The 12,825-nt window shown below is 33.6% G+C and overlaps 1 protein-coding gene across 3 annotated transcripts in view; it reads right to left on the bottom strand.

Moving 5' to 3' along the window:
- LOC135846314 (leucine zipper putative tumor suppressor 2 homolog) overlaps nucleotides 1-12,825 on the bottom strand; it is a 68,454-nt gene that overhangs the window by 20,080 nt on the left and 35,549 nt on the right. Inside the window, exon 1 of one of the 3 annotated variants that reach the window (XM_065365342.1) lies at nucleotides 10,865-11,123. The exons of the other annotated variants lie outside the window; for them this stretch is intronic. The gene's annotated coding sequence lies outside the window, so the exon portion shown is untranslated. Of the gene's footprint in view, nucleotides 1-10,864; nucleotides 11,124-12,825 lie in introns of those variants that run through there. 3 annotated transcript variants of the gene reach the window in all.

Below are 12,825 nucleotides of genomic sequence, written 5' to 3'. Positions count from 1 at the left end.
GCGAACGAGTCACTTATACGAATCGATTCGTTCGCGAATGATTCACCATACATTGAGCAAATGAATTGATTCGTTCGCAAATGAATCACCAATATGAATCAATTCGTTCGCGAATGATTCATCAAAAATTAAGTAAATAAATCGATTCGTTCGCAAACGAGTCACTCGTACAGATCGATTCGTTCGCGAACGATTCACTTATACGAATCGATTCGTTCGCGAACGAGTTCCTTAAACGAATCAATTCGTTCGCGAATGATTCACGAAAAATCAAGCAAATGAATCGATTCGTTCACAAATGAATCACCAATACGAATCAATTCGTTCACAAATGAATCACCAATACAAATCAATTCGTTCGCGAATGATTCATCAAAAATTAAGTGAATAAATCGATTAGTTCGCTAACGAGTCACTTATACGAATCGATTAGTTCGCGAACGAGTCCCTTAAACGAATCAATTCGTTCGCGAATGATTCACCAAAAATTGAGCAAATGAATCGATTCATTCGCAAATGAATCATCAATACAAATCAATTCGTTCGCGAATGATTCATCAAAAATTAAGTGAATAAATCGATTAGTTCGCTAACGAGTCACTTATACGAATCGATTCGTTCGCGAACGAGTCCTGTAAAGAAATCAATTTGTTCGCGAATGATTCACCAATAATTGAGCAGATGAATCGATTTGTTCGCAAATGAATCACCAATACGAATCAATTCGTTCGCGAATGATTCATCCAAAAATTAAGTAAATAAATCGATTCGTTCGCGAACGAGTCACTTGTACAAATCGATTCGTTCGCGAACGAGTCACTTGTACAAATCGATTCGTTCGCGAACGAGTCACTTGTACAGATCGATTCGTTCGCGAACGATTCACTTATACAAATCAATTCGTTCGCGAACGATTCAACAAAAATTGAGCAAATGAATCACCAATATGAATCAATTCGTTCGCAAATGATTCATCAAAAATAAAGTAAATAAATCGATTCGTTCGCAAACGAGTCACCTATTAATCGATTCGTTCGCGAACGAGTCACTTGTACAAATCGATCCGTTCGCGAACGAGTCACTTATACGAATCGATTCGTTCGCAAATGAGTCCCTTAAACGAATCAATTCGTTCGCGAATGATTCACCATACATTGAGCAAATGAATTGATTCGTTCGCAAATGAATCACCAATATGAATCAATTCGTTCGCGAATGATTCATCAAAAATTAAGTAAATAAATCGATTCGTTCGCAAACGAGTCACTTGTACAGATCGATTCGTTCGCGAACGATTCACTTATACGAATCAATTCGTTCGCGAACGATTCAACAAAAATTGAGCAAATGAATCACCAATATGAATCAATTCGTTCGCAAATGATTCATCAAAAATAAAGTACATAAATCGATTCGTTCGCAAACGAGTCACCTATTAATCGATTCGTTCGCGAACGAGTCACTTGTACAAATCGATCCGTCCTTCGCGAACGAGTCACTTATACGAATCGATTCGTTCGCAAATGAGTCCCTTAAACGAATCAATTCGTTCGCGAATGATTCACCATACATTGAGCAAATGAATTGATTCGTTCGCAAATAAATCACCAATATGAATCAATTCGTTCGCGAATGATTCATCAAAAATTAAGTAAATAAATCGATTCGTTCGCAAACGAGTCACTCGTACAGATCGATTCGTTCGCGAACGATTCACTTATACGAATCGATTCGTTCGCGAACGAGTCCCTTAAACAAATCAATTCGTTCGCGAATAATTCACCAATAATTGAGCAGATGAATCGATTTGTTCGCAAATGAATCACCAATACGAATCAATTCGATCGCGAATGATTTAGTAACTATTGATCAACTCGTTCGCGAATGATTCACCTACAAATCAATCGAATGATTCACCAAGAAATCAATCAATTTATTTACTCAATCGCCAGTTATTGTTCGTAAATGATTCGATTCGATTGTAAACAGATCAAATGCTGTACAAAATATGTTTCAAAAAAAGTGAATCAATTCGTTCGTGAAAAATTTTTATTTAAAGAAAAGGCGGTCTTCTCACACTAAATGCGTGAGTGCTTTTTTATTCCAAATTGCCGAACAAAAGTCCTGTTTTTTGCCAAACCTGCTTACCTATAAAGTTATGTTTTTTTTCTTTTGTCAAATTTGCGCTAGACAAAAAGTGTTGATCTGGGAAGGGGGGGGGGGAGAATGTCAAAAATCGTCAATTTTTGGCAAAATAGTCAAAAAGTGCCCTTTTTTTTGGGCACAGTTTCTAAAAAATTTCCATTTTCGTGAAAATCGTCAAAAGTGTCAAAGGGGCTAATTTTTGCCGAAATTGTCAAACACTCCTGTTCTTACCAAGATTGCTCAAAAATCCTGTTTTTGCTAAAATCGTCGTAAAAATTTCCATTTTTTATCAAAATTACCTAAGAGTGTCAATTTTTGGCGACGAGTTGACAAAAAATTGTATACTTAATGTTTTTTCATCGTAATTCTCAGAAAGTAGTTCTTGATAAATTAGTCATGGTCGTCTTTTTTATAAAAATTGCCAAGAAATTTGTGCTTTTTTTGCCAAAACGTTCAAAAATAAGCACCAAAGTCCTGCTTTTAGAAAATTTCCTTATCAAGTTCTGTATGCGTTTTTTTTTGTCTTTGCTCAAGCAAGTCCAAATGTGTCAATTTTTTTAGTGGTGGGGAGGGGGAGGAGGGATATCAAAAAGTTTCCGTTTCTGGTAAAATTGTTGAAAATGAAAAAAAACACGTTTTTTGGCTTTTACGAGGAAAATTCTTATTTTTTCAATTTTCTGAAATTCAAAAAAATTGTACTAAAAGCTCTCGCGTTTTCAATTTAAAAAAAAATTTAAAAATTCAATTTTACAAAAAATCAAATTTTTTGGTATCAGAATTCTTTTGATGATTTGCTTTTCAACAAAACACGCCACGGCCTATGAGCTTTTTTGGGACCCCTCTTGTATGGAGCTCTGCCAAACTGTAAAATTGTTTTTGAAAACTGAATAATTAATCAAAATATGTAGAACGAAAAGTTTCCATTTTGTTGCCGGGATTATTTTAAAATAACACAGTTCTTTTTCAAGAAAAACCCTCCCTCGACCCACAACACAATTTTAGATTTATTGTATACACCCCCCCCCCTCCTCCAAAACAAGGAGCACCTATAAAAAAATGGAAAATTTTTTCGTTTCTAGTCGGAATATTTCCAAATTAGCGATCTTTTCAAAAAAAATCCAACCCCCCCCCCCACAACAAAAAAAGGGAAAATAATATTTCTGATTTTATTTAATTTTTTTCAACGTTGGGGCTCCATAAAAATGAGCTAGGGAAGGTTTTTTTTGTAAAATGACGATTATTTAGAGACATTCTGCCCAGAAATGAATAATTTTCGAATTATTTAATTACAGACTGTCAAATCCGCCTGGGTTTGAATTAGGGTTTTCAGATGAAATAGCTGTCATTGGACCTTCTCCCCTCCCTCCTAAGGCAGGCTGGGATGGGGTTTGTCTTTCCTCAGCCGTTGAAATTTTTTTTCGTTAACCTCAACTTTGAATTTCAATTGCTCCGAACTCTCTGTGGATACTTTTTTACATAAAGTTAACTTTCACGTACATAAATTCGTAAAAAATCTCCTCTTTGAATAAATTATAGTTCCACTTTCTCCCCTCCCCCTATCATATGAGGGTTAAAAACACTTGTTGAGGTTAAATTGATGGAAAATATTGCGTATTGCAAAATTGAATTGACAAGGGAAGCTTTTGAACCGAAATTCTCAAATTGACAAAATTTCATGTCCTGAAGTTCATTTTTGAATTTTTGAAAATGTAAAAAATTCAAAATACCTATTTCGAAGGCAATAATTGAAGAAATTATTCACATCGGTTCGCTTAGCTCTAAAAAAAATTCAAATTGCAAAAAAATTTAAAAATCGCCCTTAAAACAGTTTTTTTTTATTTTATAAATTTCCAAAAAAATTTCCAAAAATCCAAAAGTGAACTTGAGCATATGAAATTTTGGTTATTGGGGATTTATAACAGTTCTCCTCTTTACAATGAAACAGAAATGTGATGGAATGGTGAGCAAGAACTTTTCAAAAGGGGGGGGGGGATTAAAGATAAAATCTCATAAACAAATTTTTACAAGAAAATTAAATGAATCAGAACAAAATCATTTTCGAATCGATACTACGTATAACGTCGAGCAATAGTAAAAGAAAGTTGACCTGCTCTCCACCGACGACGTTCTCTTGCATATACAAAACAACAACAACAACAACCGTTGATACACCAAAGACCTACTGCGAAGAGTACTAAATCAATAACATAAAATATTATCGCATTTCATCTCGAATCTCGATATTATCGAAGGCATTTTTCGCCAATTCTAGCTCGTATCTTCGATTTCGATTCTATGGATGGTCCAGCAGTTCAGTGAGAGTTTCTAGAAACTGGAGCAATTTCAAACCGTCGTGCTGGTGGTAGTTTCGAGGTTGAAAATTTCCCTACTCGTGGCTCAGAAAACGTGACATGACGAAGGCAAAACGATAGCTTGAAAGAGGAAAGTGTCGGATGCTGGCTCGTCGCGAGAGCCAATCTATGCAGAAAGTGCAACTCGCCAGTGCATTCCACTGCAAACACATAGTGTGGTGTGTGTTCTATGGCATAGCACATCACAGCTCGACGACCATTATGTACTTATGGTATACCATGTAGGTCCGACTATATATGCTAGAAAATCAGATATAATATAGGTAATAAATGGCATAGAGGTACGCGAAAGAGCCGCGCAAGATATTGGGTCCACGGATGACCGGACAACCTCCATTGGACCAAGGTCAAGTGAAAAAACCGGTAAGCACCTGCTCACTTGGAAATTGCCTGCTGATGCCGATTCTCCAGTTCGCTACCATCTACTATACTCTTCCATCTCGTACATCTACACAATCTACATAAAGCTGTATATTTTGCGTTTACGTTCGTTCGTTTCTTTCTTTCAATATAGTTTACCGGAACGAGATTTCTACCTTCTAGCTTTAGCCCTCCACCTTTCTTCCCACCTTATATACTCCGTTTTCGGGTGTTTTTTCTCCACGTTTGTCTCATAAATCATACAAGTAACAGCGTTTTTTTTTTGGTGCGGAGAAGAGCTTTAGAAACTGCCCAGTGCCCATGGTCGTTCGATATTTTAGAGCGGTTAGATTTTGTGTTCTGGTTAGTTAACGAGAGACGAGATATACAGACGGAAAATGATCGAACTGGTGTGATTTTGGGATGAAATCGGGCTCAAGTAGTGAATTGCAATTTCTTGGGGTATAATAAACTGCATTTCATGATAGAAGCATGAAATTCGATATGATGTGTAGCGCAAGAAACCCGGAAGGAATTTATTAAGTATTTCTAGGAGGCATTCGAAAAACCTCATAGGAGGGGAAAAGAAGAGTGTTTCAAGACTTCATTTGACCCATTAGAACATTTTTTTAACTGCGTAAGTATTTGTACTTAATCAGTTTTGAAGTAGTGCTTTTCTGCGCTTTCAAAAATTTTCCGTCCAGCTCAAAACTCTTTCTTCAAATGATCCCTTTTTCGAAAAAAAATCACTCCCCTTGTGTGGATCCCCCCTCACAACCAAATTGGAAAAGATGAAATAGAAAAATTCAAGTCCGTGAAAAAATGAAAATCATTCTTCATTTCCTATCAGAATTCTGCAAAATGAACCCTTATTTAAAAAAAACTCTCTCCACACCCTCACCCCCTGCTCCTCTCCCCCTGACCACCAACGTTTGCTTTCTTATACAGGGTGTCTAACAAAATTTCAAAATGAAAAAATAGGACTTTTATAGGACTTCTAGCAGGACTTTCAGCAGGTCATTTTCCAGCATTACTGTGGAATTTTGTAATGTATGGGGGGGGGGGGGTTCAAAATTTATATTCAAGTTTTTAGCGACAGGAATTTTAGCGGAACTTTCAACAGTACAGTTTTTGAACACTTGGTATTTTTCAAGAGTGGGGAGGCATGCAGTGGGCGAGGCAAAACTTTACATTCAAATTTTTCGCTTATCCAATGTCTTCAAACATCCCAAGATTATTTTCAAGCAAGCGTACGTCGAAAAGGTAATTTTATCATTACAATTTTTGATGTATTTAGGTTCTTGTCAATGTAATGAAATTTGGTGAATAAAAAACTTGTTTCAAAATAACAAATTTTTTAAAAATGTAAAAAAATTAATAGAAAATTCGGAAAAAAGCACAAATTTTTCGATGTTTTGCTTCAAAATTTTGAAATTTAAATTATGATTTTTTTGAAAATTTAAAATTGGAAAAGAAAAGCTAACGGGCCCGAGCGAAGCGAGGGCAAAAGCTTTAGAAATTCAGTATTTTGAGAGGTATAAAAACGATGTTTTTTGAGTGATAAGTTACTTATATTATTTTGCTACAAAATCTTAAAATTTAAATGATGATTCAACACCCCAATTCAACAAAAAGAAAAGAAAAATTCAAACTTGAAAAAGAAAAGCAAACAAACCTGAGTGAAGCAAGGCTAAGCTAAAAGTTTTCAAAAAATTCATGTTTTGCTGAGAAGTAAAAAGAAATCGGTAATTTGGTAAAGAAGGAGGAGTTTATCTTTCTGATTCAAACTTTGAACATTTCTTGAATTTGAACAATAAGTTACATAACGGGAAAAGCAAAAGCAAATAGCCCGAGCGAAGCGAGGGCAGAAGCTCTCAAAAATGTGTGATTCAAGTTCTACAAAAGTCGACAAATCATCTCTTTTCTACAAGTTCGAAATTCCGGAAAGAAAGGGGGGAAAATTGAAAATTTGAAAAAGTCATATTGGAAAAAAATAGGACTTTTGGATAAAATTGTTGAAAAATAGGACACTAAAAGGACAAAAAGGTGTCATAGGCAAATAAAAGGACTTTTATAGGATATATAGGATAAATAGGAGTGTTAGACACCCTGTTATATCAAGGCCTCCGAAATTGGAAAAAATTAATGAATTAATTAATTACCCGTATTTAATCAAAAATTACCATCGATTCAACAAAAATGGAAAATTACTCGCATTTCAAAGTTTGACCAAAAATTACTAGTAATTTACTACAAAATGGCCTCTTATTCTCCGAAAAAAAACAGTAAATTACCATAAATTATACTAATTCGTCAAAAATTACCAAAAAGTTACCAGAAATGTATCATAAATAACCAGAAAATCACCACAAATTACCAGTAATTTATTACAAATTACCAACTAAAAATTACCAGTAATTTACCTAAATCAAAACTACCAGTGCTTACCTAATTTACCAAAATCAAAATTACCAGTAATTTACCTAAATTTACCAGAAATTTACCACAAGTTACCAGCCAAAAACTACCAGTAATTTATTGAAAATTACCAAAAATTTACCAGAAATTGACCAAAAATTTACCCAAAAAATTACCAGAAATCAACCAAAAATTTGCCAAAAATTACCAGAAAACACAAAAAATTTACCAAAAATTACCAGAAATTACCCAGAAATTAATGGAAATTTGCCAGAAATGACAAGAATTCAACCAAGAATTACCAAAAATTTACCACAAAGTATCAACCAAAAATTATCAGTAAATTACGAAAAATTACCAGTAATTTACCAGAAATTTTTCACAAGTTACTAACCAGCAACTAGCTACCAGTAATTTACAGAAAATTACCAAAAATTTACCAAAAAGTACCAGAAAATACAAAAAAGTTGTCAAAAATCACCAAAAAAATGTTCACAAGTTACAAACCAGAAACTACCAGTAATTTACTGAAAATTACCAAATATTTACCAAAAATTACTAGACAATACAAAAAATTTACCAGAAATTACTAGAAATTTGCCAGAAATGCCAAGAAATTAACCAAGAATTAAAAAAATTCACCAAAAAGTATTGACCAAAAATTATCAGTAAATTACCAAAAATTACCAGTAATTTACCAGAAATTTTCCATAAGCTACTAATCAGAAATTACCAGCAATTTACTAAAAAATTACCAGACAATACAAAAAATTTACCAGAAAAAACAAAAAATTAATCAGAAATTTACCAGAAATTACTAGAAATTTGCCAAAAATGCCAAGAAATTAACCAAGAATTACCAAAAATTTACCAAAAAGTATTAACCAAAAATTACCAATAATTTACCAAAAGTTACCAGAAATTTACCAAAAATTACCAGTAATTTACTACAAATCACCAAATAAAAATTACCAGTAATTTACCAAAATCAGAATTACCAGTAATTTACCTAAAATAACCACTACTTTACCAAAAGTTAACTGCAATTTACTGAAAATTACCAAAAATTTACCAGAAATCAATCAAAAATTAACAAAAAAAACTTACTGAAAATTACCAGAAAATACCAAAAATTCACCAAAAATTACCAGTAATTTACTACAAATCACCAAATAAAAATTACCAGCAATTTACCAAAATCAAAATTACCAGTAATTTACCTAAAGGCTAAAATTGCCACTACTTTACCAAAAGTTACCTGCAATTTACTGAAAATTACCAAAAATCTACTAGAAATTAACCAAAAATTAACAAAAAAACTTACTGAAAATTACCAGAAAATACAAAAAATTTACCAAAAATTTCTAGTAATTTACTACAAATTACCAAATAAAAATTACCAGTAATTTACTTAAAATTACTACTACTTAACCAAAAGTTACCTGCAATTTACTGAAAATTACCAAAAATTTACCAGAAATTGACCAAAAATTAACAAAAAAACTTACTGAAAATTACCAGAAAATACCTAAAAAATTTACCAAAAATTACCAGTAATTTACTACAAATCACCAAATAAAAATTACCAGTAATTTACCAAAATCAAAATTACCAGTAATGTACCTAAAATTACCACTACTTTACCAAAAGTTACCTGCAATTTACTGAAAATTACCAAAAATTTACCAGAAATTGACCAAAAATTAAAAAAAAAACTTACTGAAAATTACCAGAAAATACAAAAAATTACCAGAAATTTACCAAAAATCACCAGTAATTTACTACAAATCACCAAATAAAAATTACCAGTAATTTACTAAAATCAGAATTACATACCAGTACTTAATTTACCAAAAATTACCACTACTTTTCCAAAAATTACCAAAAATTAACCAAAAATTACCTGCAATTTACTGAAAATTACCAAAAATTAACAAAAAACTTACTGAAAATTACCAGGCAATACAAAAAATTTACCAAAAATTACCTGAAATTTACCAAAAATTACTAGAAATTTTCCAAAAATGACAAGAAACTAACCGAGAATTACCAACAATTTACCACAAAGTATCTACCAAGAAGTATCAGTAACTTACCAAAAATTTCCAGTTATTTACCAAAAATTACCAGAAATTTACAAAAAATTACTAGTTAGTTACCAAAAACTACTAGTAATCTACAGAAAATTACCAAGAAATTAACCAAAAATTTACCTAAAATTACCAGAAAATACAAAAAATTTACCAAAAATTTACCACAAAGTATCAACCAAAAATTGCCAGTACATTACTAAAAATTACCAAAAATTTGGCAAAAATTACTAGTAATTTACCAAAAATTAACCGAAAAAATAACCGTAATCAGGTTTGAGTGTGCCTTCATTGATCACCTTTTCAGATTTTTCCGAAAATTTCAAATTATTGCTCTGGAAATGGGAAAAAGGAACTTTTAAAAGTAGCACCACAAATAAAAAATTCCAGGAGGGAGATTTCAAAAATTAATTTTTAGATCAATTTGTAAATTTTTGACGCTTTTAGAGCGATTTGGAATTTGGAGGCTCACAAATACCCCCCTCCCCCCCCCAAAAAAACAGTTGTTGATGCGCGAAAGTTGAATTTAAAAAAATTATTCACTTCGGTTCACTTCGCTCGAAAAATTTCATATTTCACGAAAAAGTTTAAAACTTGCCTTCGAAGCAAGGTTTTTCAATTTTACATATAAATTTTCAAAAATTTGTAAAAACCCCATAAATGAACTTCAACGCTTCAAAAAGTTTCGAGTGTATCGCTGAGGATTTCGACCAAAATCAACGAAGATCTTCATTTTCAGTTGAATTTACTCAGAAAGAATTCAACTTCTGGAGATGCCTCCGACGGGGAGATATAAATCCTCAAAGATGGGGCATTTTCAAAAAAAACAATTTTTTTTCAAAAACTTCTCTTTGAGCACCCATGGTGGCAGTTTCGCCATTCTTATCCTCCTATGGCTCTTTCGAGTCACATTGTTGATAAAATTGTAGGTATATTACAGCGTTACAATGCCGCAAATTTTACGTAAGAGTAAAATCTGTTTAATGACAAGCAGGTATAGACGAGAGGTACCACATGATTTGCATATACGAGTACCTACTTCTATATAGCTAGTGCCTGCCTACTCGAATACACGACAGCAACGGCAACGCAATGAGTTTCACATCAGAAAAAGATTGCAGATCACGTTTAAGCATGACAAGATCGCATTCGCGGCAGTTATACGATTATTATTATATTCGTACATGGAGTAATATAAATAAATGATACGGCAAAACCACCGCCGACTCGTAAGAAACTAGGTCATTTGAACGCTGAAGCTTTTGAAATAAACATACGACTAAAAATATACATACAAGAGGTACATTCAAACTACTTTCTTCGACAACAACAATAAAAACTCACCGCCATCAACGACTAACATTTTGCTGCTGAGTACTTAAAGAGAGGACAGAATTAAAAAATAAAGATCGAGAATGAAATGTAATGGTAGCTTAATTGATTATTTTTTTCCCTCATAGACTATACTGAATCAACTACCTGCAGAAGCTGACGATGAGATCGCGATGACTCAATTCTTGAAATATTTTTCGGTTCATTGATGACCGTGAACTTGACTGCGAATATTTATCGACACTGGCGTGATGTAGGGAGCCATTCCAGCCATTTGTAGTACAGGTAATTTTATTCTTAATTTGTTGCCCGAATATTTGTTTCCACTCTTCTACGGTTTTACGAGACAATTTTCGTTTACCGAATATTATGATTCATTTCGTCTGCGCGAATATACAGGAATAAGCGCGAAGATCCACTCTCTATGCCATGAATGAATCACGAGTAGTAATAATAATTCATCAACGTCGTCCCAACAATCGTGGGAACGATTACGTAACCCGCAAGTTGAACCGATTTTCTCACGATATGATGAGAAATTTGATCGACAACGACACCATCACACCATCGCCGCTGTGGTCGCCTCGGATTGAATTTTTTTTTTTACAAGTTTATATCACTACGCCAAACCGACCGGATTTGATTATTATAATTTTATAGTCGCAGCTCTCTGAGAGTTCGCAGATCGCGGGTTTCAAGTGTAACGTAATTTTTGTATTTTTTTTCTTTTTTAGGAAATACCTAATCAACGGAAAATTATCATTTTTTTATATAAATCGTGGGTAGAGATAATCTCTTCGAGTATTTCGACGTGTCAAATTAACGCTTCGCATATGAAGTAAAATATTCGAATATTTTTTAAATGACTTCATTTATCGAAATTAAAAACTCGTCGTAGAGGGTTATAAGTGTTCGGATGAATTCCGACTCGTATAGAATGAATTTTTTTTTAAATCGTCAATTTTAATCTGACACGGATAATTATGTTTTCTGCGCTGGAGGTCCCACTGAAAGCGTGGTACTGATCATTTTTCAAGTTGAAAAAAATCATGCCCAGAGTCGGACTTCAAAAAAAGAAAAAATTTCATTATTTCCTAATATGTATTTTAGAGTAGGTAGGTGTATTTTCACTGATTTTACAACAGATATTTCGTCTAAAAGTCTCCATACTTTTATAAGATTACAAGTGCCTCACACCTCCCCATCATGGGGGCCAAAATGGTTGACGCCCTCGCAGGACTACAAGTTTTTAAATGTTTCAAACTTGAAGAAATCTAGAAATGAACCGTGGAACTTGAAATTTCAGTTTGTTGGAGCGGGGGAAGGGGCGGTAAAGCAGGATGTCTACCTAAAGATACTCAAAAATCGTGACTTTTCGCGACATTTTTTCGCGAATTTTTTTCAGTACCCTCCCCCTCTGGAATTTTACAACGAAAAAAATCGAGTTTCCAATAAAGCTCACACTTTTTTGGGAAGGAAGGAGGGGGGGGGGTTGAACAACTGTTAATAGTTTCCATGTGAAATAAAAAAAATGTGTGAAAAGTGACTTTTCGCGATCTTTTTTCAACGAAAAAAACTAGGTTTCCAATGAAGCCCACACTTTTTTCTGGGGTGGGAGAGGATGGGTTGGATGAATTTTAATAGTTTCCATGTTGAATGAAAGAAAATGTATGAAAAGCGACTTTACGCGATCTTTTTTCGCGACTTTTTTTTCACTAACTCCCTTTTTTTAACGAAAAAAACTGGGTTTCCAATAAAGCTCACACTATGGGAAAGAGGGGGGGGGAGAGTTTAACAACTTTCAATAGTTTCCATCTGAAATAAAAAATATATATGAAAAGCGTCTTTTCGCGATCTTTTTTCAACGAAAAAAACTAGGTTTCCAATGAGGCTCACACTTTTTTCTTGGGGGGGGGGGAGGGGATGGGTTGGATAAATTTTAATAGTTTCCATGTTGAATGAAAAAAATGTATGAAAAGCGACTTTTCGCGATCTTTTTTCGCGACTTTTTTTTCACTAACTCCCTTTTTTCAACGAAAAAAAACTGGGTTTCCAATAAAGCTCACTCTTTGGGAGGGAGGGAGGGGGGGGGAGGTTAACAACTTTTA

Source organism: Planococcus citri, chromosome 1 (assembly GCF_950023065.1).
Source record: "Planococcus citri chromosome 1, ihPlaCitr1.1, whole genome shotgun sequence".
Taxonomy (NCBI): Eukaryota; Metazoa; Arthropoda; class Insecta; order Hemiptera; family Pseudococcidae; genus Planococcus; species Planococcus citri.
Note: the sequence above shows the minus strand (reverse complement) of the source record. Positions and strands in the feature narration are given on the sequence as shown.